The 27,305-nt window shown below is 58.5% G+C and overlaps 1 protein-coding gene across 3 annotated transcripts in view; it reads left to right on the forward strand.

Annotated features, from left to right (window-relative positions):
• Kazn (kazrin, periplakin interacting protein) overlaps nucleotides 1–27,305 on the forward strand; it is a 952,488-nt gene that overhangs the window by 743,249 nt on the left and 181,934 nt on the right. The gene's annotated exons all lie outside the window — the stretch shown is intronic.

Below are 27,305 nucleotides of genomic sequence, written 5' to 3' on the forward strand. Positions count from 1 at the left end.
CCCTAGCCCGTCTCCCTTCCAGGGTGTTCATCATGAGGACAGAAGTAGATCATGTATGAAGCAGTTGGCAGGAAAAGTGAGGTATTTTTATGACCACGCCTGCTGTCGCGTCATGGCTGCGGTTCACTGAGGGCGGTGGCACCCGCTGCCCTGATCGGGCCTCTCTGCCCCCACAGGGTGTCTCAGTGAGGAAACCGTTGACATTGAACAGATGAGGAAACTGAGGCTGGGGAGGAGAAGCAGGTGGTCCCAGGTCACCCAGGAGGGGGTCTGCAGAGGGAGGCTTCGGATCCCAGCATAGCCGACCCGGTTCTCCACCACGGTCTCTTGCTGTCCACCTGGTTGATGAGTGGTCCCGTCGTCTGGCCAGTGCCAGACCTGACCGTCCCTTCTGTCCCCAGGGCCCTGGTCGGCCCTGATACTAAGGATCCAGAAGTCCGTGCACCTTTATGTACAAATGCGAATGTTCCACAGTGACTTCAGCTGAGGTCTCTCTATGAAACTCCAGTAAAAATGAATAAATCACTAGATCAGAGAAGGAGCGTGGGGGAGGGGAAGAGGGGGGGAACACGAGGTGCGCGATGCATGATCATGACCCAACTAGAATGTGATCATCGTGACTACGCGATGCATGATCATGATGCACCAATAAGGAACATTTTTTTTAAGAAGTCCATGCACCCGAGGTCCCTGGAGAACCAGGGGACAAGGTGTGGAAGCCACCATCCTCCATCTGATCCCAAATGGAGTGAGATTGCTGAGCTGGGAGGTCCCCAAGGCAGCTGCCCCCACCTGGAGCATGAGCCCTGCCCACGTGCCCTGCGCCGTGGCCGGGGCTGTCCTCCTGAATGATGCTCAGTCGTGAGGCAGAGTCCAAGTGGCCCATACACCACCCCCCCCCCGGGAGTCCCTCAGAGCCGACAGCTGCTCTTCCCCGGCGCGGCTCTCAGGGGCCTGCAGAGGGGTGCCGAGGCCTCACGTCACTGCCTCCTCTCCAGGGGACTGGCGCTCCACACGGATGCTTGGCAGCCATTGCTGGTGGACAGCCGCAAGACCCTTGGTGGCCTTGGGCCTGCAGCCCTATCCATGGGCCAGGACTTAGGCCCATTCAGATCCGACCCAGGAGCATTTTACCTGAACCCACTCACTGCCCCGAATCCATCAGGAGGAACCCTGTCCCCTGGTCCTCTCCCTCTGGCCAGCCCCACACTGGCCCTTCCTCCCATGCTGAGGGAGGGTTGCCCCGTCCAGCTCCAGGGCTCACAGTAACCCACCTTTGGTCAACAACACGTGACCCACCTTTGCCTACATCATGTGCTGTCACCTCTGCTCTTGGCCCTGGCAGCTACTGCGCAGGGGTCTTTGTGGCAAGGAAGAGTCCAGCCCTGGGAAGCACACGGGCACAGGGGGTTGATTCAAAGGGAAGGACCAGGCTCTCCCAGACCACAGAAGAGGTCGCCTGCCAGGCTCGGAGGGGCCAGGATTGGGCAACAGGGACGGTCAGTCAGGTTCCACGCTGGGATGAAGGAACTCAGTCGGGCCCCTGAGACTTTGCCAGAACTCCAGGGCCTGGGACACAGGATTCATGGGCCCAGAGGGGACAGCTGGCCCGGGCCACGTGAGCTGGGAGTGCAGGAGAGGCTCCATCAACATCTGAGCACTATTACCAGAGCCAGGGATGCAGGCCGAATACCACCCGCCCATCAGCCTCCCCTGGTCATGCAGCCCCGATTGCCCGCCCGCCCTCACACAGGCCTCCTCCTCCTCCTCCTCCTCCTCCTCCTCCTCCTCCTCCTCCTCCTCCTCCTCCTCCTCCTCCTCCTCCTCCTCCTCCCTGTCCTTTCTCCTTGCTTTTTGTACCAGGGATTGAACCCAGGGCGCTTGACCACCGACCACACCCCAGCCCTGTTTGGTATTTATTTAGAGACAGGGTCTCACTGAGTTGCTTTGCACCTCGCTTTTGCTGAGGTGGCTGTGAACTCGAGATCCTCCTGCCTCAGCCTCCCAAGGTGTTGGGATGACAGGTGTGCGCCACCGCGCCCGGCCCTTCCTTTCCTCTTGAGGGTGACACAGAGGCCTCGGGTCCCGGTTTGTCACACATGAAGAGTCAGCAGCACAGAGCCTGGAGGAAGGGGTGAAGGCCCTGAGCTCTGGTCGCAGCCAGGTTCAGAATGGCGTCCTGCTCTGTCACTTCCTACTGCTTTGGCTCTGGGAAGCCATCTCACGTCCAAGAGCCTTAGATCCCTCTCTAACACGCTGCATCCACGTCCGTCTGGCACGGCCATTCTGCGTGGGTGGCTCTCGTTGGTCAGAACACGCCTCGGGACTGAGCGTAGCTGCAGGAGAGCTGGGAAAACGGACTCTCTCTGGCTAGACGTGGGGAGCTGGGTGGGGGGTGGGGGGGCGGGGGCGGGGATATTCTGTAAGTGCCCGTGACGGGGAGAGGCCTGGCAGTCTGGGGGACAATTCGCAGTCCCTGCCGTTGGCAAGATCACGCAAGGAGGAACAGCCGACCAGGACCCTGGTGCCTAGTTAGGACTCCATACGTGGGAGCTGCCGCTTCCGGAAGACCCTGGAGGGGGAACGGCAAAGCGTCTCTCAGCTCACTGTTCCTGAAAGTTGCAGGCCCACATGTGAGGACCGCCCCGGGTCACTGCAGGCCCATGCACAGTCCAGGTTGGGCCGAGCAGGTGCATCCCCGAGAGACCGAGAGGGTGGCACCAGGCCACGGCCACTTCTGCTGCCCACTGCTCCAGCCCCGCCCAGGGCGATTCAGAGGGCTCCGGAGGCTCCGCTGCCCGTCGGGTGCTGCCACACGGGGCTCCCTGGTAGCACCGGGAGGGCAGCTGTGACTGTGTCAGCTCCTGGAAGACACACCCAGGAGCCCAGGTCAGCAGGGTGACCTGGGTCTTCCCTGAAGGTCCATTTCCTCAGCCCTCGGTGGTGGAGAAGTCCTTGAACACCCTGCGATCAAGCCCCGCATGAGCCCGCATAGGGTCTGTCCTCCAAGCCATGAACCAGCTCAGGGGTCCAGCCTCAGCACCGTGGGCCGCTGGGGCTGGATCCTCCTCTGACACGGGGTCTGTCCTGTGGACTGCGGGAAGTGCAGAGCGTCCTTGGCCTCCGCCTACCAGGTGACAGCTGCCACCACCTCCCTCAGCAACTATGATGACTCCAGATGTGAGTTGTCAGGGGCCCCTGAGATGCAAATCACCCCATTGAGAACCTTAGGTCTGAGGACGTCCCCCGACGTCCTGGACCAGGTGGGAGACACTTAGGACGCTCCCTCAGGAGGACCCCAACCCCCCCCACCACCCGTGTCTTGCTTTATTGTCCTCACTGTCCCTGTGACCGCTGGATTTCTCTTATGTGGCTTGTCTGTTAGCTCATTGTCTCCTCTTGGTCCTGGGCTGTACATTCTGAAGGGACAGAGACCAGGTGTCTTTCTCCTTGCAGTGTCCCCAACACCTGGACAGTGTCCAGCACATAGTCGGGGTTCAGCCAAGGTTGGTTGAGTGACTACATCATGGACCCCACTTCTCCTTGGTGGCCTCCAAAATACGTCTTCTTCTTTCCAGCGAGAAACCACACTCTAAACTTCTCGGCCATTCCTCCCCTGGAAGCCACATGGGATGTGGCCACCAGGAATTCGCCACCCCCACCCCCACCCCCACCCCCACCCCCACAGCGTCCGTGTCAGAAAACCCAGACACAGAAGAGGTCCTGCCGTGTCCCCGGGGGAGTGAGCACTTCAGCCGCAACTTGTGATATTTATGTTTATGTAACCGCGCGTTGTTCCCAAATGTCCGTCAACTCGCACCATAAATCAAGCTCCAAACGTTGAATCTCATTCAAGGGAAAATTCACAAGTTGATTCCACACAAATAAATCCTGAGAGGGCGGGGATGTTACGGAGGAGAGAGCCGCTCCGGCGCAGGCTGAAGAGGCAGCACTGGAACTGCTGAGCGAGGACCTTAAAACGATGACACGGTTGGCGCAGCGCCTGATTGTGCGTTAGTATTCTAAATGAAGTCGTCTGAAAGTTTGTTTGAGAATAATTTGCACTTTTTAGCACTTGATAGTTCACAAAGCCTTCTTGACTCTCTTTCTCGTGGTTTTCATTTCTTATTTATTGGCTTATTTTCTCCTGTTCATTCATTCATTTAGTTGGTGCCGGGGACGGAACCCAGGGCCTCGCGTGCTATGCATGGGCTTTGCCACTGACCGCCGGTGGCCTGATGCTCGGTGTTTGATTGAATAACTGTGAGGGGCCCGTCACTACACCCTGTCCAGCCTGTCCACCCTGTCCACCCTGTCCTCAGGCAGACTTGGTCCCCAGCTCTCTCTCTGGACGCAGGCGATGTCTTGGAGTCGAAGTGTGACGACCATGCATGTCACACACGATGCGTTCTCAGACCTAATGACAGGTGTGTCCCTGCTTCACAGAGGAGGTGACAGACCCTGGGATGTCAACAGACTGGCCCAAGGTCATGCCGGGAATGAATGGAACAAACAGAACTGGAACCTGAGAAGGGCAAGACCTTGAAGGGACTCAGACGTCAAGTACGTGCTCCCTGCACACCCCTCCAGAGAAGTCGGTCATGGAAGAACTTTTGGTTTCTGAACAGAGTGTGCAAGTTTGGGACCTGAGCAGAACTGCCTAAGATGTCAGAGGGGACCCTGAGTATTGTCACATCTTCCTTCTCCACCTTTCCCTTGAAATTTCGGCTCTTCTTAGGATGCTGAGCATTGCTTTGAAGTTCACCCCAGTATTGGCCCACAGGGCTCCATTGTGCAAATTCAGAAATGCTGCCCTGATTCTCAGTCCCCACACCATGACACCGCCTGGGAGAGGAGCTCAGGCTAGATCTCAATCCCCTTACCCTTCAGTTGGTCTCCTTATACAGTGCACGTCCTGAGCAACTGCACAGATGCACTATGCACAGGGCATCCACATGTCCCCAACTGGTCTTCAGTGAAGGGGTAGTGGGATAAGAGAGCTTGAAGACGGAAATTATTGACAAATTCAGGAACTATCTTTCTATTCCAGATCCCCGTCGCTTCTTGAATCTGGTTTCTGTTCTGATAAAGTCATGGTCTCTGCAGCTTTTGACCAAGGTTAGCCTCCAGAAAAGAAGTGGAATGCTTGGGGAGACTCAAAGAGTCTTAAGAAATTCAAACCCAGTCTTATTTTTAATGGTCTTTCTGGGCCTCTTTCTGATGATATGCCCTATTAGCTAACCCAACCAACCATTGGCGTTGGTTTGCTGGTTTGAAGTGCTCCTGGGTTGAGTAGAAAGAATCTGCACGTGGAGCTTAACTCGTAGCTGGGTCCAGATTTAAATTCCGCCCCTCAGGGCTGGGGATGTGGCTCAAGCGGTAGCGCGCTCGCCTGGCATGCATGCGGCCCGGGTTCGATCCTCAGCACCACATACAAACAAAGATGTTGTGCCCGCCGATAACTAAAAAATAAATATTAAAAAAAATAAATAAATAAAATAAATAAATAAATTCCTCCCCTCTCCAACTGCTTACTCTGCAAAAGGACTGGATTCCCGGAACCTCAGTCTCTTCATCTATAAAATGGACGTGGCAAGTTAAAGATGGCCACGTGCTCTCTGCTGCTCCTTCTGTGAAGAGGTAGAATCTAATCCCCTTCCCCTTGAATCTGGATCACCCTTGATGACCTGAAGCGCTCACAGAACGTGGCAGAAGGGCCCTCTGGGACCTCAGAGGTGGGTCACATGTGGATCCCTGTGGTTCCGTCTGAACTTTCTGGAACTTGGTCGCCATTGTTGGGAGACACCCCGAGCAGCCCCACGGAGAGCTCTACAGGGAGAGAAGCCAGGGCTCGAGGGCGACAGCCCCAGCTAAGCCCCAGCACCCCGCCCACCATGGGGGTGAGCCATCCTGGAAGCGGATCTTCCGGCCCCCGTTGGGCCCAGCTTAGGAGATGTGGTGTGGCACCGGGACACGCCGTGCCCACCTTCCCCTGTCCAGATTGCAGGCCTGGGGACAGAAGCAGGGTTCAGTGACCTCTAGGACCGCCCGTCCTCAGCTAGGGACGCACAGGAGGCCGGGTACAAAATAGCACCCAACGCAGCCATTGCATTTGGAAGTAAGCAAGGTCAAGGATGAATGCAGAACCCTGGGGTCTGTCCAGTGAGCAGGAGGTGCTCAGTGAAGCCCTCTACCGGAGGCCTGTGGGCCGTCTGTCCCTGTGAACAAACTACTACAAATCGGGGGACTTAGGGCCGCACACACCTCATCACGTCATCTGGGGGTCGGGAGGGCCAGCAGGGTGCGGAGGGGTCCTCTGCTCCGTCCTGCACGGCGGCCCCGGGCGGTGGCTGGCTGTGTTCTCATCCACAGGCTCGACCGGGAGGAATCATCCTGTGTTCCCCCTGCGTTGTTGGAATTCCTGAGAGCAGGGGCCTTGCCTCACGCTGATGGCCACCCAGGGATGAGCCTCCGAGTCCCGGGGCTGCCCAGGGCGCCTCGCTTCCTCACACACCTGCAGCTTCTAGGAATCAGAAAGCAGAATCCCTCCAGTGTGTCCACGCAAGCCGGCCAGGGAGGAAATGCAGGGGGGCGGGGAGATGGCAGACGTTAGACATAGACGTCTGCATGTGCACATATGAACATGTGTTCTACATACATACACATGGGACGACAGAGAGGTGGAGGTAGATGGCTAACTATGTACCTATGAATAGGAAAGATGGAACACACATCTAGATGCCTCCGTAGAGGTAAATGGACCACTGACTTCAGTGTGTCTGTGTCTGTGTCTGTGTGTGTGCACATGCGTGCGTGAGTGTGTGTGAGTGATCTCCCCACCTTCGAAGGGAAGGGATGTCATAGGCTGTGACTCTGGGACAGAGGTGGACGGGGCCACGGTAGGAGTCTGCCTGTCACCTTAAGAGCTAGGCAGCATGGGTCCCACTTTCTGGACAGGAGGCTGAGGTTTACAGAGGTGGTTTACCCAGGCTCCAAGAGCTGGGGCTTTAGAAGATGTCCTGTCCCCGTGGACGCTGCTTGTGTGCCCCACGACGGGGCTTCCTTCCTGTCCTGACTGAGCGGTGCCAGCTACCTGCACACTGATTCTCACAGTGGACCAAACGTCTAGCACTTTCTTTTCTATAACCTGGTTGTGCTGATAATGCACCCGAGCGGGTGTCTTGAGCTCCACCGTATCCCCTCTACCAGCCCCAAGGAGGCCAGGCTGCGTGATCACATCCCAGCCCCCAGACAGCCTCCCAAGCTCCCTGAACTGTCAGTCAGTCAACAAACGCTCCTCCATCTGGGCTGCTCCTCAAGCCTCCAGTCAAGCAAAGATATAAAACAAGCAAGGGGCAAGATGGCATGAGGTGGCACAAGCATTCTGCGGCCACCTCCTTAGCTTGCTCATCCTATGGCCACAGAAGCTACACGGTGGCTGGCGCATAGTAGGACTCAGTGATGTCGGCAGGCTGTCGCCGGTCCTGGGATTGGGCTGGCCTCCCTTCCTTCTCTCTGCATATGGTTGGAAAGAAAAATCATAAAGCACTAATTGGCCTGGAGAATCCAGAGAAAGTTAGAAACCATCAGCGCCTCCCAGGCTGGCTGCAAAGGCCTTGGACGCCGTCCGGCAGCCCCGGCGCCTCCTGTTGGAACAGGGCTTTGCATTCTGAAATGGGGAGGGGGAGGGTGTGATTATTAAAACTGTGTCTCTAGGAGAATTCATCCTTCATTCGAGGTGCCCTAATGACACTTCAACAACTGCTCGGGAAGATAATAGGTTTAGAGCAATTACACAGCCCGTCAAATACGAGCAGGAGGGATTCAGACTCAGGCTCACGCTGGACGGCTCTCGGCAGCCCTGCCCGCGCACAGCTGCTCCATTTTAAATTTTTTTGGCAGAAAACTGCGCCGCGGGCTGCACTGGCCGTCCTGCTCTGGGGACTTAACTCCTTCCCCGCTGGCCGCCACCCTCTCTTGGTGCCCGCCAGGCCCTGCGCCTGGATGGCCGCTGGCAAAGTGCCCGAGCCTGTTGGGGAGCTCAAACTTGACCCCGGGGCTGAAGATGCTCCCCATTTTTTTCTTTAAATTCGTTTTTAGCCGCTACATAAAAACACAAGAAATGTGACGTTTTTTGAATTAAATTATTTATTTATTCTAATCTGTCATACACGATGGCAGCACACAGCTCATTTCCTATTGCACCCACACAGAGCACAGTCTCTCAAGTCACGGGTTGTACACGACGTATTTCACACCATTCGTGTCCTCCTACGTGGACGCAGGGTCATGACGTCTAGCTCACTCCACCGTCTTTCCTACCCCCTGGCCCCCTCCCTACCCCCCCCCTTGCCCTGTCTAAAGTCCCCGCACTCCTCCCGGGCTCCCCCCATGGCCATTATGAGTCAGCGTCCTCAGATCAAAGAGAACATTCAGCCTTCGGTTTTTTGGGATTTTCTAACTTCACTCAGCATTATCTTCTCTAACTCCATCCGTTTACCTGCAAATGCCATGATTTTATTCTCTTTTATTGCTGAGTAATATTCCATTGTGTATATAGGCCACATTTTTTTCATCCATTCATCCGCTGAAGGGCATCCAGGTTGGCTCCACAGCTTAGCTATTGTGAATTGTGCTGCGATAAACATTGGTGTGGATGTGTCCCTGTAGGATGCTGATTTGGGGTCCTCTGGGTATAGACCGAGGAGAGAGATATCTGGGTCAAAGGGTGGTTCCATTCCGACTTTTCCAAGGAATCTCCAATCTGCTTTCCAGATTGGCTGCACCAACTTGCAGCCCCACCAGCAGCGTATGAGTGTGCCTTTCCTCCACATCCTCGCCAGCACTTACTGTGCTTGTATTCTTGTTAGCTGCCTTCTGACTGGAGTGAGATGGAATCTTAGAGTAGTTTTCATTTGCAAGGAAAGGTTACCTATTAACGAGTCCCGAGTGATGCTTCAATACAGGCGTCACCGTGTGCCCAGCATACACGTATGTACATGTGTTACCTGATGAAATATAACTATCTCCCAAGCACTTTTCACTTCTTTATTTTGAAAATATCCAAGACCCTTTCTTCTAGGTTTTTGAGATCCGTACCACACGGCTGCTGTCTCTCCACCCGCTGTGTGACGTGCCCGCCAGCTCCGAGTCCTGTCTAGCTGGACGGGCCATGTTGACCAGCCTCTCCCAGCCCCGCTGCCCAGCCACTGGTCACCCCCATTCCCTCAGCTTCCGTGAGGTCGACTTTCGGATATTCCGTGTGTGAGCGTGACCCCGTGGCTCTGGTCAGCCTGGCTGGTCCCACGGGGCACCGAGGGTTTCAGCGGGACTCTCCTCTTTTTGTGGCTGGACAGCGTTGGGTCCCGTGATGAGCCATATTCTCTCGTGGGTTGATGGAAACTGAAACTGTTCCTTGGCTGTTCTCTTTGCATTTGGTCAGTGGTCATCTCTACCACCTGGTGGTCTGTCCTCTGTGTGTAGCAAAGGTGTGTGGTCAGCGTCCTGGTCCCCAAGCCACCGCCCACGCAAACTGGGTGATGGGCAAAGGGCTCCACAGGGGACCTGTTCCCAGGGGCTCAGCTTGAATTCAGAGAAAGCCCCGGGACGGTGCAGAGTGCAGGAGAGGTGCGGGCTGGGCCTCCTGCAGTGTCCAGGACAGGGGCGGCCGGCAGGACCCGGGGGTGAGTTTGCAGCCACATCAAGGAGCCCCCGGCCTGGCCCCTCTGCAGCCCCCGCCTGACCGGCCGTCCAGGCTGCATCTCTCGCGGCCGTTCTAGAAAATGAAACGCGCCAGGCGGGGTGGGGCTCGGGGGTAGAGCGCCTGCTGGCCGCACGGCCTGGCTCGGGGTTTTAAATGTTTAAGTGAATTTAACAACAGTAAGAAGAGAACGGACGCCCCTCTGCCTCCTCCCCCTGCTCTGGTTTCCCTTCCTCCTCTTTCTCAGTACGCCCACCGTGTAGACTCCATCTAAACCAGCTTCCCCGAGGCTCCCACTCAGCCCAGATGCCGTGTGTCAGCACCCCCATCCCCGTGTCCAGGCGCAGGGGCTCTTCCTGTGCACTTAATGTCACCTTCCCCGAATCCCAGTAAGCCGACTACTTGTCTGATCACCCTCGTGTTCCAGAGTAGCACACCGAGGCACAGAGAGACTGAGTCACTTGCCCAAGGGCACACAGCTAGGAAGTGGTGGGGCTGGGATTGGAACCAGGGTGTCCATCTCTAAAGCCTGTGCCCTTAATCCCCACGCTGTATCTGTACCCTTGCCCCCTGCGTTTCCGGAACCTTACCTGCTCATCACTGACTCTCCAGGGCGGGCTTTCCTGACCTGCCTGTCCACTCCCAGGCCTCTGAGACCACAGCCTCCCTCCCCGCTGGTCAGCGTTGGTCAGCTCTGGTGCAACCTCCCAGCAGAAGGATGCACTGGAGTCTCCAGCACCTGACCTGAGGCCTGGCACACAGTAGGTGCTCAGTGAACGTGTTCTGGATGGGCTGCTGGCAGGACCTGAGAGCCCCTAAGAGGCTAAACAGCCCAACTGCAGCCACACAGCAGGACGCAGCTAGACCTCGCCCGGTCCCCAGGCCTCGAAGAACAGGTCCCTGCAGCCCCCGAGTCCCCCTGCAGCTGGGGGTACCCAGACGAGTTTCCTGGAGGAAGCCCCACGTATGTGCCCCCAGGGGGCAGAGGGAGAGAAGGGACAACGCCCAGCAGATGGAGATGGGCCCTCGGTGTCCCCAGGCGCCACTGAGGCGGGAATGGGTCTCACTGTTGGGCACTCCCTTGAGGCTGGCCGCGTGGACTTACCCTGGTGGACTTTTGAATTGAGAAACAGATCCCGTTACACGTCGGGGAGGCCTCGTCCTCCGCGATTGCGTCCAGCCACAGCGTCCGGCACTAGCTCCCCAAGACCCCAGAGCTGGGGGGAATCTCAGGAAAGTCTTGCAGGGCTCCATGCTGCTCCGCGAGGGCCCTGCTTCGGGTGCCTGGGCCCCTGCCCGGCCCCTCTGTCCCCATGTGGTCCCGTCCACTCTGCATCTGTGTCCCCACAGCAACCGTGGGCTCCTCCCAGGCAGCGACTGGGACTTCCCAGCTCAGCTGCTGCCGGTCGTGGCATGGACGTCCCTGACCTGCGCCTGTGACAGGAGGAACCCTGTGTGTCACCACTGTGTCCCCTGCGAGGAAGCTGAGTCCGGGCCTCAGGCCTCAGGTGACCGGTGTCACTGTGAGAGGAATGAGGCTGGGGTCATGGCCAGCAGGGCTGGGTCCAGGCGGGGCTCGGTGAGCTTGGGACTGGCCACCTCCAGGTGTCCTCCACGTCTCAGCGTCTGTCCCGGGACCAGCCCAGGCTCACGGTGAGGGCGAGTGAGACCGGGCACCTTTGCCCGCAGGCGGGGGCTTCCGGGTGAGTCCCCTGCCCTTCCCCTCTCCTGGGTCCTCCCCGGGCCCAGCTGCAGGGCCCAGCCAGGCTGGTGACCAGTCGGGAGAAAGCCAGTCCAGGGCTGAGCACTCCGGGGACAGGGACTTCATCGGCCTCCCCTTGTGCGCCAGGCCTGGGGGACAATGAAGGGACTTCTTTTCCTTAAGCCAGGATGGGACTTGAGGGAAGGTTCTCGAAGGGTCTCTTTGGAAACAGGCCCCAGGCCCTGGTGGGGGGCAGCCCACCCGAGTCCATCCCAGAATGCCCACGAGGCCCTTTCTGACGGTGGCCTTTGGTTTTCTGGACGAAGCACCATCTGACCTTTGAAATTCAGGGGCAGCAAGGTTCACGCTGGCCTCAGCCCTGGGCACGGCCTTCCTGACGGGGGACAGAGCCCTGTCTTGGGGGCTTCCTCCTGGATTCTCATAATTGTTGGCCGAGCCCCTTCTCGCCGGCTTGGCGGGAGGATCAAGGTGAAGGAAGGAGCCGGAAACGCAGGACCCCGTTAGCAGAAGGGCCGCCGCTCCGCCCGCCCCACCCGCCCTGCCCAGGACGGACACCCGCAGCCGTCTGTGTCTCCGCCGACCCTGGAACCCAGTGGCAGCCCGGGATCCTTCAGGACTGTGATCCTCGGATTTCATGTTGATCAGCGCCTTCTCTTTTCCTTAGGAAAGAAAGGGGACAAGACAACACAGATAATACAGCCAAACGCGCGTCACTGTGCAAATATGAGGACCCTGGAGGTTCCGCTTCGACCGTCTTATCATCAGTGTTTTTCATTTAAGTATAAACAATAAGCGCCTTGCAAATTATTGATGGGGAAGCGTGCTTAGGCGATGCAGCTATTACTGATCAATTGGATGGAATAATTACTACAATCACTGGGTGATTAGATCTTTCCTGGTCTGCGAGGGGAGACATGATCTCTAGGATTGATTCCTCCTCTCCACAGAGTTCCAGAGCCAAGGACAGAGAGTCCCGGACTCTCGGGCAGCGAAGTTGACAATGGGAAGTTGGGGTCGCTGTTCCTAGCCCCCACCCACCCACCCAAAGAAAAAGAACCTATCACATCCATTATGAATGCTCTCAGCTGACGGTTACAGAAAGGATGACCTGAAGCAGCTTAAATGCAAGCAGTGAGTGGTGCAGGTTGGTGCAGCAACTCAACAAAATCATCAGTCACCCGGCCTCAACATCTTAATTAGTCTCCTTTCAGTTACTTCACGATCACAAAATGGCTGCTGGCGTTCCGGGCAACGTGCTTGTATTTCAGGCAAGGAGAAAGCAGAAGCAATGGTGACTTTTGCCCTTTTTTAAACAGAAGAGCCCTCAGGAGACTTCTATTTATGTCTCATTGGCCAGAACGAGGTCACAAAGCCCTCCCTCTGCTTCAAGGGAGGCTGGGAAAGTGAGGGACGTAGGATGTCCCACTGGGCTTCATTGATCATGAGCCTCTGGGGCTAAGTATGTTGTCCCTCTGGACAAGAAGGGGTTCTGCTGGAGGGCAACAAGGAGAACCTGGGACCCAGCGGACAGCTGACACGGTCTGTGACAGGCACTCAAGGCCACCGTGCCCCGAGGCCCTTTGAGTTGTGACAGGCATGAATCAAAGAGCCGACTGACTCCGCGTCTCATCAGCGCCAGGGCAGGAGGGGAGTGCAGAGCGCTCAGGAACGAGGGGCAGGGTGGGGCGGCCGGGACCTAGGGCTGTTGTCCTCTGAGCTGGGTTTAGGGGGTGAGTAGCTGTTGGCCAGCTTGTCGTGGTGCATGTGTGTGCGCATGTGCGTGCGTGTGTGCGCGTGTGTGTATCACATGTGTGTATGCACATGTGTGCGCGCGTGTGTGTGTGTGTGTGTCACGTGCTCGTGCTGGAGTAGGGACGTTGTTGGGGGCAAACAGGGAGACGAGCCCAGCAGGCAGCAGGATCAGCCTGTGGAGCTGACGGGGCCAGGGAGCTGGGGAGACCAGTGGACACCAGTGGACACCAGCGGCCCCAGGGCCTTGTGACCACCCTCAGCTTAGACTTTGCCCAAGGGTCTCCTCTGCTAAAGCCCCGCCCTTGCTGGTGGCAGGCAGAAGCCATGCTAGTCGTCACTCCCTAGTGGTCAGCCGTGAGGCTTGTTCATGGCTACGTCACTCAAGACTCTTTGGGGGGGGTGGCGTGATAACAATGGGGGGGGGGTATTGCTGCAGCTTATTAAAAAAAAAACCAAGGATGGTTGGCTTCAGGCACAGCTGGATCCAGAGGCTCAAACCGTGTCATCCTGGACCCGTGTCCCATCTTTACAGACTGATGCTCTCCCTCGGTGTTGGTTTCACTTCCTTGAGACCCTTGACCCTGGGAAGCTCCAGAATCAGGTCCTGTAAACCTTGGGCCCCAAAGGAAGGAGCCCCAATCCCTCCAAAGGTCCCAGGGAGAGGTCGTTATGGTCCACGTGGGTGATGTGCCCAGTGTCCGCCAAGACCAGAGGAGGCTGCCCCTTCAGTAGGCCTGAGTCGATGGAGGCGCCCCCAGGAGCCACAGAGTGAGCCTCAGAGAGGAGATGGGGTGCTGTCCGGCTCGGGTGGGCGGAATGCCCGGGAGCCACCACCCGCCAGTGTCCACACCGCTGCCCCTCGCGGCCTCTGCCCTCCCGCGTCCCTTCTTGCTGCTGTGGAGCTGCTGACCGCCCTGGGCTCTCACGACGCCCTCAGACCTGCCTCCAGGATGCAGCTGATGCCCTGCCCTGGACACGTCCTGACCCCAGATCCCCCCCAGGGAACCGAGACCCTCCTTCCCGCGCCCCCCACCGGCTCATCCCAGCCAGGGGGTCAACTCTGCCCTTCATAAAGAAGCCACCAGGTGCCTTGTGCTGTCTGAGCGAGTCCGAGGTGGCCCGAGGCTGCTTCCTGTGGCGGAGCGTCTCGGCAGCCTGGCCGGTGTCCCCCGGGGGGCCCTGACTGTCCTGTCTCACTCCACGCTGCTGGTTAGCCGCCTCCGGCTGACGAGAAATAGTGAGCCCGCCTCCAAGGTTTCCCAAAACCACGGAGAGCGCCACCCTAGACCCAGACCACAGGGTGCTCGACCACTGGCTGGGAAACAGGGACGGAAGTGACAGGTGACCTTGCTGGGTGCAGGCGGCCCCAGGTTGTGCATCAGGGCCTCCTGGTTTACCTTCCCTAGGAAGGTGCCTCTGAGATCCTCGCTGTCTTATTTAGGACTCTAAGTCGCAAGTGACAGAAACCAAACTCGAATGGGCATGAGCATCAACAAGAGAAGTTTTGAGTTCTTGAAAGTAAGATCCAAGAGTGTCTGGCTTCAGGCATGGCTGGATCCAGCCCCCCTCCTTAATCCTGTGGGATCTGCGACTGGAAATTCCCAGGCTCATCCTTACTGCTGAGCCGTGTCCACAGGGAGCACCGCGCTCTATCTTTGCAGGACAGGTGTCCCTGTAGGGGTGTAGGGACCCCTTGGGCTGTGGTTGCCTCGAGGTGGGGGCCAGGTGGGTCTCTGCCTAATTAGACCCCTGCCTCCGTCTTCAGCCGGGTGTTGCCTGTCCCTCAGGGAATGCTCTGTCCTCCTTCCACCCACTCTGCTTGTCCATCTTCGGCTTGTCAATCAGCAGGGGAAATTGGGGTGTCCTTCTTAGCTCCCCTCAGCTTTGGAAGGCGTGCTGGCTGGCCGGGCTGGCCGGATGTCATGCTGGGTCTCTGCCCCGGGCATCTCTTTACGTTCTCAGACCTTCTCTCCACCTGGCAGCCCACGCTGTGCTGTTCTCACGGGGAGCAGCAGACCCAGAATCCCTTCCATCCCTAATTGAGCCACTGAGGACTTGCGTGGTGCTTGTGGTCAATAGCTCCTCGGTAAAGGTCAAGGTCAATTGTTCCCTTTATTTAAATAATAGCCTCTGAAATGATGAGCTGCCGGGCACCGGGGAAGCTGGGGTGGGATCCCACCACACACCGAAGACCTGGGCCGGCCGCCCTCTCTCCCTGAGCTCCTTTTGGAATTCCGGGCCCTTGGCCTCCCTCCCGGGTCCACGTCTGCAGGAAACAGGAGCCGGAGGCCAGAGGCGGCCAGCAAGCACCCGCGACCTCTCCAACGTGAACTTGAGCATGAGGTGGAGCCTCCCGAGGCCCCACGGCGCCTGCGGAAGCTGCTGTTCCTTTCGCGGCAGGTGGGGGGACGGCTCTGGTATGGTTTCGGGACGGCGTTAAGTAGAGGCTGACATTTGGCCTTAGGCCACCCTAGAAGTCCAGCCAGGCCGGCCTGGACATTGGGCCTGGACGCTGCCCCCTGCACACACCTCTGGCCCATGCTGCACCTCAGGAGTCCCTGCTGGAGAAAGATCCCTCGATCCACGTCGGGGTGTTTATTTAGAGTCCACACCGCAGCCATCAGAGTCGTCACACACACGCCTCCAGGTGCCGGGCCCCGTGAGGGATGTGAAATGGACTCGGCGATGCCAGGTGCCAGATATCAGAGAACACGGTCGTCTTCATCCAGGGAGACGGGTAGATAAGCTAACTCAGGTCGTGATGAGGACTGCACAGAGAAGTTAAACGGCAACGTGAAGAAAGCACTGGGGTCGCGGAAGGCCAAGTACACTACTCAGGATGCTCAGAGAAGAACCCCTGGGAGGGGTGGGTGGGGGGCAGACACCTGAACCTCGAGGAAGAGACAGAACCTGCCAACTCTGGGGAGAACCTTCTAGCATCAAGAGCGAGTTAAAGCCCGAGGAATAAGCAGCTTGGTGTACCCGTGGCCTATGTGCACCTCCGTGGATTATTCACTTAGAAACAGGCCACGGATGGGTGGTGTCCAGTCCTCAGATATAAAAGACGTAGCTTGTCCAACGCAGGGGCAGGGCGGGAGCTTCTTAAAATCACAGTAGCATTAAAGGGTAGAAGGTCACGCAACGTGGTGCTGGGTGCTGGGGTCCATGTGCCCGTCGCACACGGCAACTCACGCTGGTGTAGGTGGCTCCGCGTTGGCGACTGTGGGAGCCTGGACACCACGGAAATCAGCCAGTGCTACCCATCAGGACTCTCCGTTGGCTTCTTTGGGGGGCCAGGTCTAAGCCTTCACCAGCACACCACCGACTCCGGAGCCTCCCCAGGAATGAGCACTCTGGGAAAGGATGGGACCCGCCGGCTTCCTGTCTGTGCTCATCTCTGCCCTGTTCACCCTGTCCTGGCTCTCCAGCCGCTGGCCAGTCCTCGTGCAAGCCAGCTGGGCTCCACCCTCCGTTTCTTGTTCTTCTCTGCTCTTCTTCCACCAAACGTCCGCAGGCCCACTGTCTGACCTTCTCCGGGGCTTTGCTGAGGTTGGCCTTCTCTGCAGGGCCTCCCTGAACCGCAGCCCCACTCCCCAGACTCCCTGCCCGCTCCCGGGGCTTTCTCTGCAGCATTTGATACCATCTCTCTTATGGCACCTTTTACTGATTTATTATCTTTATTCTTTTCCTCGCTCCCCCACCCCAGAATGCAAGCACCAAGAGAAAAGGGGATTTTCATCTGTTTTTTTTATTTTTCATGCTTTTATACCCAGCCCCTTTAGCCGCCCCGGCACACACTAAAGGGCTGTTCGTCTTTTACTGAATGCAGGAAGGAAGGAATGGCCTGCTCTGGTCTTTCCCCTCTGGTGTCTCTGCCTGCCTGGCGTTTCTCTTATTCCTGCAACAGGGGTAGATGCGCAGGGTCCAGCCAGGCTTGCCACACTGGAGGAGACGGAGGCAGCCCCAGGAGAGGAGCGAGGGTCTTGCCAGAGACAAACATGGCTCCAGCTCACGGCAGGAGGCTCTGGGGAGGGCACCGTGTCTTTCAGTGCGAGACAGCAGCCTTGTGAATCCATCATTATCTACATCATTAAGTAAAATATTCCCCCCAATTTTTGTCATCTAAAAGTCACTATTGTGCCAAATGGATTGACGTGTTTCTAGTCTAGCTGCGGTGCTCATTTCCATGTGAAATGACTGCCTTCGGGACGTGGGATCGTTTTAGGGCATGTTACAGGGAAGGATCAGAGGAGCCATACGATTGGCAATGGGGTTTTTTCCTTTGTGCTTTTTCTTATATTTTTAAATTCTGACTTTTACTGAAGTAACGCAGCACACAATTAAAAATCAAAGAGTCGAAGAGTCCTCCACGGAGAACACAGTCCCAGGCCCTCCCTCCTTCTCCCCTGACTCCAGCTCTCTGGAGCCAACTGCTTCCCGCCACGTCTGCTATCTCCTTTGCCCCGTGTCTCCGTCCCTTGGATTGGTTGTCACCTTGCTACTTCTTGGCTAATCTGTTTAAGACCTTGTCCCTGGGTGTCTTGTGATGGTGTGTGAACTTGGGGCTCCCTCTGAATCCAATCCTCCCTCCTGCCCAATCCTCCCAATATACAGTCATGCCTGGCTTAATGACGGGGACGTGTCATGAGAACCATGCATGTGACTAGGTGGCATTGTCCTGTGAATGTCACAGAGTGCGCTCACCCAGATTTAGATGGGGCAGGTCCATCTCCATGTGGCCTCTTGATGCAGGTAAGAGTCTCAGTTAACAGGAGATGCGTGAGGAACGCAGCCTACTGTTTTCATTAAGCAGCTTTTTGCTGTTGTACTATGGGTACCTGCTAAAATGGTGATAAAAAGCGTGGTATGGTAAATACATAGGCCACCACCACGGCCGGTCATCGCCATTATCAAGTACGATGTGCTACACGGGACTGGATTGCGGCAGTGTAGTGGGTTTGTTGACACCGGCATCACCATGAACACAGGAGCAATGTGTTCCCCTGTGACACTCCAAATGCTCTAATGTCACAAAGTGATGGGAAGTTTGCAGGTCTGCTCTAATCTTAGGAGACAAGTCAAGCCCACAATCTGGCATTGACCCAGACAAGGTTAGGTGGTGTGGGACTGTCGCCGAATTCCACTGCTTAGTTTCGATCCATGATCAGTGTTGACATTGATTAAGAACAAGGGTCACTGTATAAACAGGAAGTAGGCCGTTGCATTCGTCACCTTTCTGTCACTATAACAAATACCTGGGGTAATCAATTTATAAAGAAAAAAGGTTTATTTTGGCTCGTGGTTTGGGTGGTTTCAGTCCACCGTTGGCCCAGCTGCTTGTGGGTCTGTGGGAGGCAGTGCATCATGGCGGAGCAAAAGAGTTGCCCTTGCAGCCAAGGGCAGAGGAGCAAACATAGCTCCCCTGAGCACACGCCCCAGGGACCGAGGACCTCCACTGGGCCCCACCTCTTGAAGGTTTTACCACCACCCACAGCACCTCCCCCGGGACCAAACCGCCAGCACAGGGGCCTTTGGGGACTTTTCAGATGCCAACCGGAGCAGCTGCCTGGCTGAATCTGTCCCTGTCGTGGGTTCCGGGATCAGGTGAGGAGGGGTGGGGGATCCAGGAAGGAGACTGAAAAAGAGGCTGAGAAAAGAACGTCAAGGCATCCACATGGGCAGGTGGCCGGAGCAGACCGCTCTCAAGAGGTGGCACTTCCCCGAGCCCTGGAGGGTGCAAGGAGGGAGTCGGCCACGAGAAGAGGCAGACGGGGTGGCTGTCCCGGCCTCGGGAGGAGCTTCGGGTCTCCGGTGGCTGCCTCAGGAGCACCCCCTATTCCCCTCCCTCTGCCTCCCCTCCCCCTCACTAACAGTGACACCCCCAAACATCATCCCATGTCCCAGCCCCCCTTGACAAGATGGCAGCTCCCTGGGCCGTGGGCCCAGCGGAACACGTGCTGGGCAGGTGTCTCGCGGGCATCCCTGTGCACGGAGCCAAGAGTCTGTGAGGTGACTCTCAGTGAAGTCGGCTGAGCAGCTGGAGGGTGTGCTTCTGTCCCGTCGGAACGGAATCCCCTCAGACGTTAGAGCTCCTTTCCAGCGAGGAGGACAGGGAGCCTCCCCCCGTCTCTCCTTGGCCTCCACCACGTCGGCAGCCGGAGGAACTGGCAGCTCATGGCTGGAAGCTCACTGGGTCGTCCAGCTCTCCACCAGGAGTGTGGCCTGTGGGCTGGCGGCAGATGACGGGCATGTGCGCGAATGGGGGGAGGGCGGGTGGGTGGGTGGATGGGTGGACAAGTGACAGGTAGAGCAACCAGTGGGTGGATATGTGGGTAGGGGGATGGATATGGGGGTAGATGGATGGATGGGTGGGTGGATGGATGGATGGGTGGGTGGATGGATGGATGGATGCGTGTATGGGTGTATGGGTGGGGTGATTGAATAGATGGATGGATGGATAGATGGATGGGTGGATGGATGGATGGATGGGTGGATGGATGGATGGGTGGATGGATGGATGGATAGGTGGATGGGTGGATGGATGGGTGGATGGATGGATGGATGGGTGGATGGATGGATGGATGGATGGATGGGTGGATAGATGGATGGGTGGGTGGGTGGATGGATGGATGGATGGATGGATGGGTGGATGGATGGATGGATGGGTGGATGGATGGATGGGTGGATGGATGGATGGGTGGGTGGATGGATGGATGGGTGTATGGGTGGGGTGATTGAATAGATGGATGGATGGATAGATGGATGGGTGGATGGGTGGGGTGATTGAGTAGATAGCTGAATGGATGGGGGCTGGATGGATGGGTGGATGGGTGGATGGGTGGATGGATGGATGGTTGGATGGTTGGATGGATAGATGGATGGATGGGTGGATGGTTGGATGGTTGGATGGATGGATGGGTGGATAGATGGATGGATGGATGGGTGGATGGGTGGATGGATGGATGGTTGGATGGATGGATGGGTGGGTGGATGGATGGATGGTTGGATGGATGGATGGATGGATGGGTGGATGGATGGATGGATGGGTGGATGGGTGGATGGGTGGATGGGTGGATGGATGGATGGGTGGATGGGTGGATGGATGGATGGGTGGATGGATGGATGGGTGGATGGGTGGATGGGTGGATGGATGGATGGGTGGGTGGATGGATGGGTGGATGGGTGGATGGGTGGATGGGTGGATGGGTGGGTGGATGGATGGATGGATGGGTGGATGGATGGGTGGATGGATGGGTGGATGGGTGGATGGGTGGATGGGTGGATGGGTGGATGGATGGATGGGTGGGTGGGTGGATGGGTGGATGGGTGGATGGATGGATGGGTGGGTGGATGGATGGATGGATAGGTGGATGGATGGATGGATGGGTGGATGGGTGGATGGGTGGATGGATGGATGTGGTGAGCAACTCCCTCCTTTATCCCTGACGGGCCGACTTGCAGTTTCCCAGGTTGTTCCCTGTGGAGCTCCTGGTGATGCCGACCAGCGCTCCTCCAGAAGCATGTGTCGGTCCTCCAAGCAGCAGACAGTTGCCTGTGCCCGGGGTTTATCGGAGGAACGTGTGTATGAGGGGAACGAGGGCGGAGAGGGCTCCAAGGCCATCAGACCAGGATGCAAGTGAGGCCCAGAGGGATGGGGGGTGGCTGGGCGGACCTCCTGCACTGGGCATCTGGGCAGCTTCGGCAGAGCTGAGCTGGAGCCATAGACAAGACTGTGTCTGCCAGGGTGGACCTGACCCCACATCCCTGCCAGGCTCTGCACTGGACACGGCCCAGGGGAAGCATGGCCTCCACGGAGAGGCCCTCGGCGGATCACACTCCCTGGGCGTGAGTTCACAGGGTGGCGATGGCGGAGAGAGCTTTTAGAGGTGTGTCTTGGGGCTGCTGGCTTCTCCAGTTCTTGGAGACAGGTAGCAGGATGGCATAGCAGTGTCACCAAGAGGCCCCACAGGACAGAAGCCTAGAATATCCCAGACTTACTGACTGTGGAGCCTTGTTCTTAGAATGGTTCCCAGGAGTAGGGTTGGAGATTCCATGATCCAAGTTCCCCAAGGCCAAGAGAGGAAAGAGAAAAAGAGAGAAGAAAACGAGAGGGGGGGGGAGAGAGAGAGAGAGAGAGAGAGTGTTACACCCACACAGAGGCAAGACCAACCCAACACAGGAGCCAAGGAAGGAGCAACAGAACACATGGATTGCTCTGGCTGAGGCCCCCTTGAGCCCTTATCACAACCTGTGAGTCAGGGCAGGGGAGTTATTCTCATTTTTGTAGCCAACGCTAACCCTGACCTCAGTGATGATAACTTGAATGTATTGAGCACCTTTTCTGTGCCGGCCACTAACCTAAGCAATTCCAACTGTATTAACTGTATTCTTCCTGCATAGGAAGAAAGCTGTGGCTCAGAGAGGTTAAGTGAGTGAGTCGAGCCCACACAGCCAGCCCCCCACAGACCCGCAGCTGGGTCTGTCTGAGTCTGCAGCCCCCGACAGCAAGTGATTTGGGGGGCCTCTTCCCTGCCCCATCTGGCCGCAGAGACGTGCAGCCCCCCTGTAAGTGGGCCGTTTATACCCTGCTCTATATCACGGGGAGAAGTAGGCACCAGGAATGTAAAGTGGGTAGTGATTTTTCTCCGTTTCTTTTACTGCCTTTGTTTATTGAGGGACAAATCATTGCTGTTTGCGTTTGTGTTTCTAGCACAATAAAAATAAAAGATATGCTGGCAATCTGTTTAAAAGCTTACGCGACTCCAGGATCGGAGCTGTCGGATTTATGCCGTGCGCTGATCTCAGTCATGGCAGCGCCAGACGCCTGGGCCCGCCAGGGGCTTCTGAAGTCGTCCTTATCCATCGACGCGGGGTGACCAGGAGCAGGGGTGGCGCGGCCAACCTCCCGGGGCCCATGGAGGACGGGCGCTGGCGTCTCTGCCTTGCTCTGCCGTTTGATGGCCGCAGTGGACTGGGGCTGGTAAAGGAGGGGGGCCGCAGCCTAGGAGCCCCCTGCTCTTCCGACCCCCACCGCCACACCCCAGCCCGAGCCGCGGGTCCCAGGGCACGATGCCCACTGGACCTGTGTTGAGGCCGGCGCTGCAGGGTGTCCCCCTGACAGTGTCCACTCCATGAAGCCAGGGACTTCATCGGCTCCATGCAGGGCAGTGTCCCCACGGCCCAGCATGGTACCTGGCATATAGTAGGTGCTCAATAAATGCTGGCTGTGTGGATGCTGTAGCTCACACAGGATAAGAGCCGGTTTGAGGGCCAGGCGAGGGGGCAGCCATCCACTGGGGTGTGTCCCCCTCTCTTCCGGCTGCCCTCTTTCCACCCTGGTCCTCCTCTGCGTCCTCTGCTGACTACATGCCTTTCTCTGGTCTTCTCTCTTGCTTTTGCTGCCCTTCTCTGTCCTCCTCCTTCTCTCCAGATGATGTCACCAAGCTCAGGACAGGGGAAACCTGGCAGGTTGAGGGTTGGGGGTGGGGGGTCCCGGTTCTAGTTTTGTCTCTCCATCTGCCGTCACCTCAGTGCTCCTCTCTGAACCCCAGTTTCCTCTTCTGTGTGATGGGGACTGCACTGCGCCCACAGCTACCGCAGGGGAATTGAAAGGACGGGGTGGACGTGGACTGGACAGTAGAGGGGGAGTCGGGGTGCTGGGAAATGGTCACCACCGGCCAGACTCCCCCTGCCCAGGAAAGCGGTCACTCCCCCGGGAACAGGCGCCAGGAGCCTCGTCTGTTGGGAGTTCAGCAGAGGGCACCTGTCCCCAGGGGGCAGCGCGAGCGTCCACTCTTGCCGTCTGAAGCGACAGACGCCGACTGTCAGTGGGACCGACAGTTCCATTAGTCAGCTGCCCACTCTGCCTGTGAGTGATTAAAACGTCGCCATCCATCCTGCGTGCTATGCATCAACCCGCCCGGCTGGCACTCCACCAAGGGCCACGCGACCACGGGGCATTCAAGTCATCGTCCTCGGGTGGCCCCGAGGCCAGGCCAAGTCGGCAGGGGCGTGGGGGGGGGGGTCAGGAGCGCCTTGCAACCAGCGCTGGGGAAGACCCAGCACGTGGAGGGAACCCGCTGGGCAGCGGCCGAGGCTGCGGCTGGACCGAGCAGGGCTGGGGCAGGGGACTCGCCGGGCAGCACAACCAGGGGCCTTGGGATCATCCCGTCCCTGCCCTCATTTTCCAGACCCCCGGGGCCAGGGCAGCTGAACTGAAGGGACATGTGACTTGTGGGATTGCAGCCTCCCCGGGGGGCCGAGGTCCTTCAGCCCACGGGGCCTGGGTCTCACACGGTGCCTGGTATACAGTGGGCACTGTGGAGTGCCAACCTACCCCCAGAGGTGGTACCAGAGTCGCAGCGTCACCAGCCGCGTGGGAGTTACGTGGTGTTCCCCATCCCCGTTGGAGCGCGTGTCAGTGCCGTCCTGGGTCGGTTCCCCCACCACGATCACCAGCCGTGACGGCGATCATGGGGGCGGCTGACTCTGTTGCTCACCGTGCAGCCGAGCACGGTGCACACCTTGGCACAGGTGTCTCCACTCTACCACACACTGTGTTCCCCGAAACCCCACATCTATAAAAACCATGCTCCAAAGACAGCCGGAGTGATGGGAGCAGGCTTGGGGGCACACCTCCCCAGAAGCTCAGGACAACGTGCCCAGAGCACGCGGGAGTTGAGGATCCTAACACGGGGTTCCTGCCCACGTCCTCCCAGTCCGTCATCCCACGCAGGCTGTGGGGACACAGCTCGGGGCTCGTGCTGGCCCCTTCGAGAGGTGGCTCCCCGAGGGCATGTGCTTTTGACAGAGACCATTTTCATCAAAATTAAAAATGGGATCCAGGCTGCAGCCTTCGTGGTTTGCACACAGGGACTCGGTCCCCAGCTCCCCATGAGCCCCGCCGAGCAGGCACGGCGCCTCCTGAGCCTCGACAGCTGCTTCCACCTGCAACAAAGACGGGCACCTCGGGGTAGATCCTCCACCTTGGGGTTCCCGTGCCGGGGTCTTCATACGCTGTGAAGTTGCCTCTTTGATTCTGAGAAAGCTCGCCCCGAATTGCTTCAAAACACGACTGTGCAGGGAAATTGCCCAGCGACCAGCACGAGTGCAACCTCCTACTGACCTCAGCTCAGGACCCGCATGTGGCCAGCCTCGAACCAACCCGAGGAGACCGCGCTGCGAAAGTCACCCCCACTTTACAGATGGGAAAGCCAAGGCTGGGGACGTGGAGAAACACACCCAAAGTGACCGAGCTGGTAAGAAGAGCAAGTATCTGACCCCTGCGGCCCCCTCCAGATCCGAGAGCTCCCCGCCCTCCAGCCCTGCTCTGCCATCACAGGCACGTTGGCACTGACGGTTAGAAGTCCTCAGGGACAGGACCCTTTCCTTCTGTGACTCCCGCACCCAGCATGATGCCGGCCACCGCCCAGGCAATCAGAAAACACGTGAGGGACCGGCTGTGACATCAGAGAGGTTTCACCTGGAAATGTCACAAAGATGGAACCGGGGAGGCTGCCACCCGCCCAGGGAGGAGGGCCCTGCCACCAGATCCCAGGAGACCACAGCCCAGGACACCAGCTGATTCATATAAGGTCCTCAAGGCCAGCGTGCACCCGGCCCGTGGCACAGGTCCTCAGTTGGGGCTCCCCTCTGCCACAGCCTGTAGTGGTGCCCCGCATGCCCCTGCAGCCAGCCGTTGGCTGCCCCTGCCCTGGACACAGCCACCGAGCAGACGCCCAAACACCCCCGGTCCCTGGCCCAGCCCCCAGGACCAACCCTGGTGACCACACTGTGTGGGGGCAGGAGAGCAGTGGAGGTGGCAACCTGGACCTGCTGTGCGCCTCAAGCCCCAGTTGGAGGCAGGAGCTGGGCCTCTGAGGTCACCGTGCGAGGTGTGGATTGTGGGTGTCCCCTTTACCACGGGGACATTGACTCATCCTCTCGGCCTCAATGTCATCTTTTATTGTGGGTCCCTCTCGGCCTCAGTATTCTCGGCCTCAGGTGGGCTGGGAGGGCAACGCCGGCCTCGACACACAGAGCGGGAGAGAAAGTTCCAGAATCACGTGGGGGTTCTCGAAGGCCGGCTGGATCCGGGGTCTCCCTGCCTTTCCTCCTCCCGCCCCCTCCACCTCGGGGTGGGCCAACTGGGCCGGCATCGGGGGAGCTCCAGCTGAGGTAGTTGAGGATTCCGCCTTCCTGGGCCTCAGAGTGGACGGCGGGATGTGGGAGCCCTGGGAGCCGCCCTGAGCCTGGCGGGTGGGGACAGAGCGGGCTCCCCACGCTTCTCTCAAACAGGGAGTCCAGCAGCCTGCGTCAGCCGGGTGGTGACCGGAGAGTGCCAATGACACAGCACAAGTGGGACAGGAATCAGAGCCAGGGTCGAGCCCGGGAGGCTGCAGCCCCAGATGCTGCCCACCAGGAGCTCCGGTCCCCCCCCTCCTGCAGGCCCCGCCCCCTGCCCGGCCCCCTCCAGGCCTGGTCAGCCGTTCCCGCTCTGCCCAGCCAGGACTGGCAGTCAGTGCTGGGCATATTTCCAAGGGCCAGATGGCCTCGCAGGTCTCACTTGCCCCGAGCTCCACCACTGGCAGGAGACGACAAAAGTGAGCCTCAGAGAAGGGGCTTTGAAATGGGGCCCAGGGACTCGGGGCGGGGACGGCGACGTCTGTGATCAGAACGTTGCTTTTTCTGCCCTGTAATACGATCATTAGAAGAGTCACCTTTTGCTGCGTGTCCCTGAGCGCCAGACTGCAGACACCTTCACATGATGGAGCTCCGCTACTCGGAGGGCAGGATCGGCACCACCAGGAGCTCATGGGAAATGCGGATCCTCAGACCCGCCCAGAGCTGCTTCCTCCTGATGCCCGGCTGACCCCTGAGTGACGGCTGAACCACCCCGAGCTGCACTTCCCATCTGTTTCCAGGAGAGGAAGCCGAGGGTCAGCGAGGAGGAAGGGCTGCCACACCACAGGGCTAGGCAAGGCCGGCCAGGTGGGACCCATCTGACCGGCTCCCGGGGCCAGGCACATGCTCCATTCTTGTCTCTGGAGGGGCCACCTGGGGTGCTCAGGCCCTGGGGATCGGATCCCAAGGAGCAGCAGAGTCGTGCCTCCCTGGGAACCTGCTCTCTGGGGGAGGGGTGTCCACAGCACGATCACTGCACAGAGTGGCCCCTGCTGGGAAGAGAATGCACCCGGGACAGAGGGCCACCAAGGCAGCCCGCCATGGCCAGGGAGAGCATCCGACAGGAGGGGACAGAGGAGACCTGAGAACAAGCCTGATCCCTGGAGAGCAGCTCCTTGGTGCCAGATCTGTCCCCGCCGTGCACGTCTGCCGGCCCTCCACGTCCTCCCCAGGTGGGGGGACAGGACTTGCCCAGCCCCTGGCTCAGCCCCTCTGCACAGAGCAGCCACGCCAGTGCAGGCCGCAGAGTCTGAGCCCCGGCCTGGCTCTCCTCCCCATACCACCGCGCGGCCTCCTGACGGGGAGAATGTTCCGGGCAGAGGGAACAGCTTGGGCTCAGTCCTGCGGTGCCCTTCACCTGGAGGGTGGCCGGCTGCAACCTGGTAAGCACTCAGACCTCCGGCCATGTCCCCTGGTCCCTCTCCCACCCAGTCCCACCCCGACCCAGAGTCAGGCCGAGGGAGAGAGCCTGGGCCCTGACCCCTTGGCCCACTTTGTCCCAGTGCAGAAGTTCTCGGCCCACTCCAAGTGCTCCCCTTGGGCCTGAGACGCCGTATTTGATGGGGTCCTGCGGCCTGTGGTCCACCCTTGGGCGAGGAGCAAAGATCAGCGGAAGGGCGAGACCAGGCTGCAGTGAGGGCCAGTTGTGCTTCCGGGCCAGGCCGCCTGCGTTTGCATATCAGACCAGCCAAGGGCGGGCGTCCATCCGTGGCCTCTTTTAGAGGCTGGGTGAACACCCCCTTCTGGACTCACTTGGAGGCCACGGGCCTGCAGTCTCCGTTCCATGAGAATCCTAGAATTGTCCTATGAGACCGTCTGGCCCTGTGTGACTGAGCCTGTCCCTTAAACAGACACAGAGAAGAAACAGGAGGACGACGTGCCCAGCACAGTGGTACCCGGTGCCCAGTCTCTCAGGTCTCAGCGGGGTTTGTCCTGGGGATCCCCTCT

This window comes from Marmota flaviventris, chromosome 10 (genome assembly GCF_047511675.1).
Source record: "Marmota flaviventris isolate mMarFla1 chromosome 10, mMarFla1.hap1, whole genome shotgun sequence".
Classification (NCBI taxonomy): domain Eukaryota; kingdom Metazoa; phylum Chordata; class Mammalia; order Rodentia; family Sciuridae; genus Marmota; species Marmota flaviventris.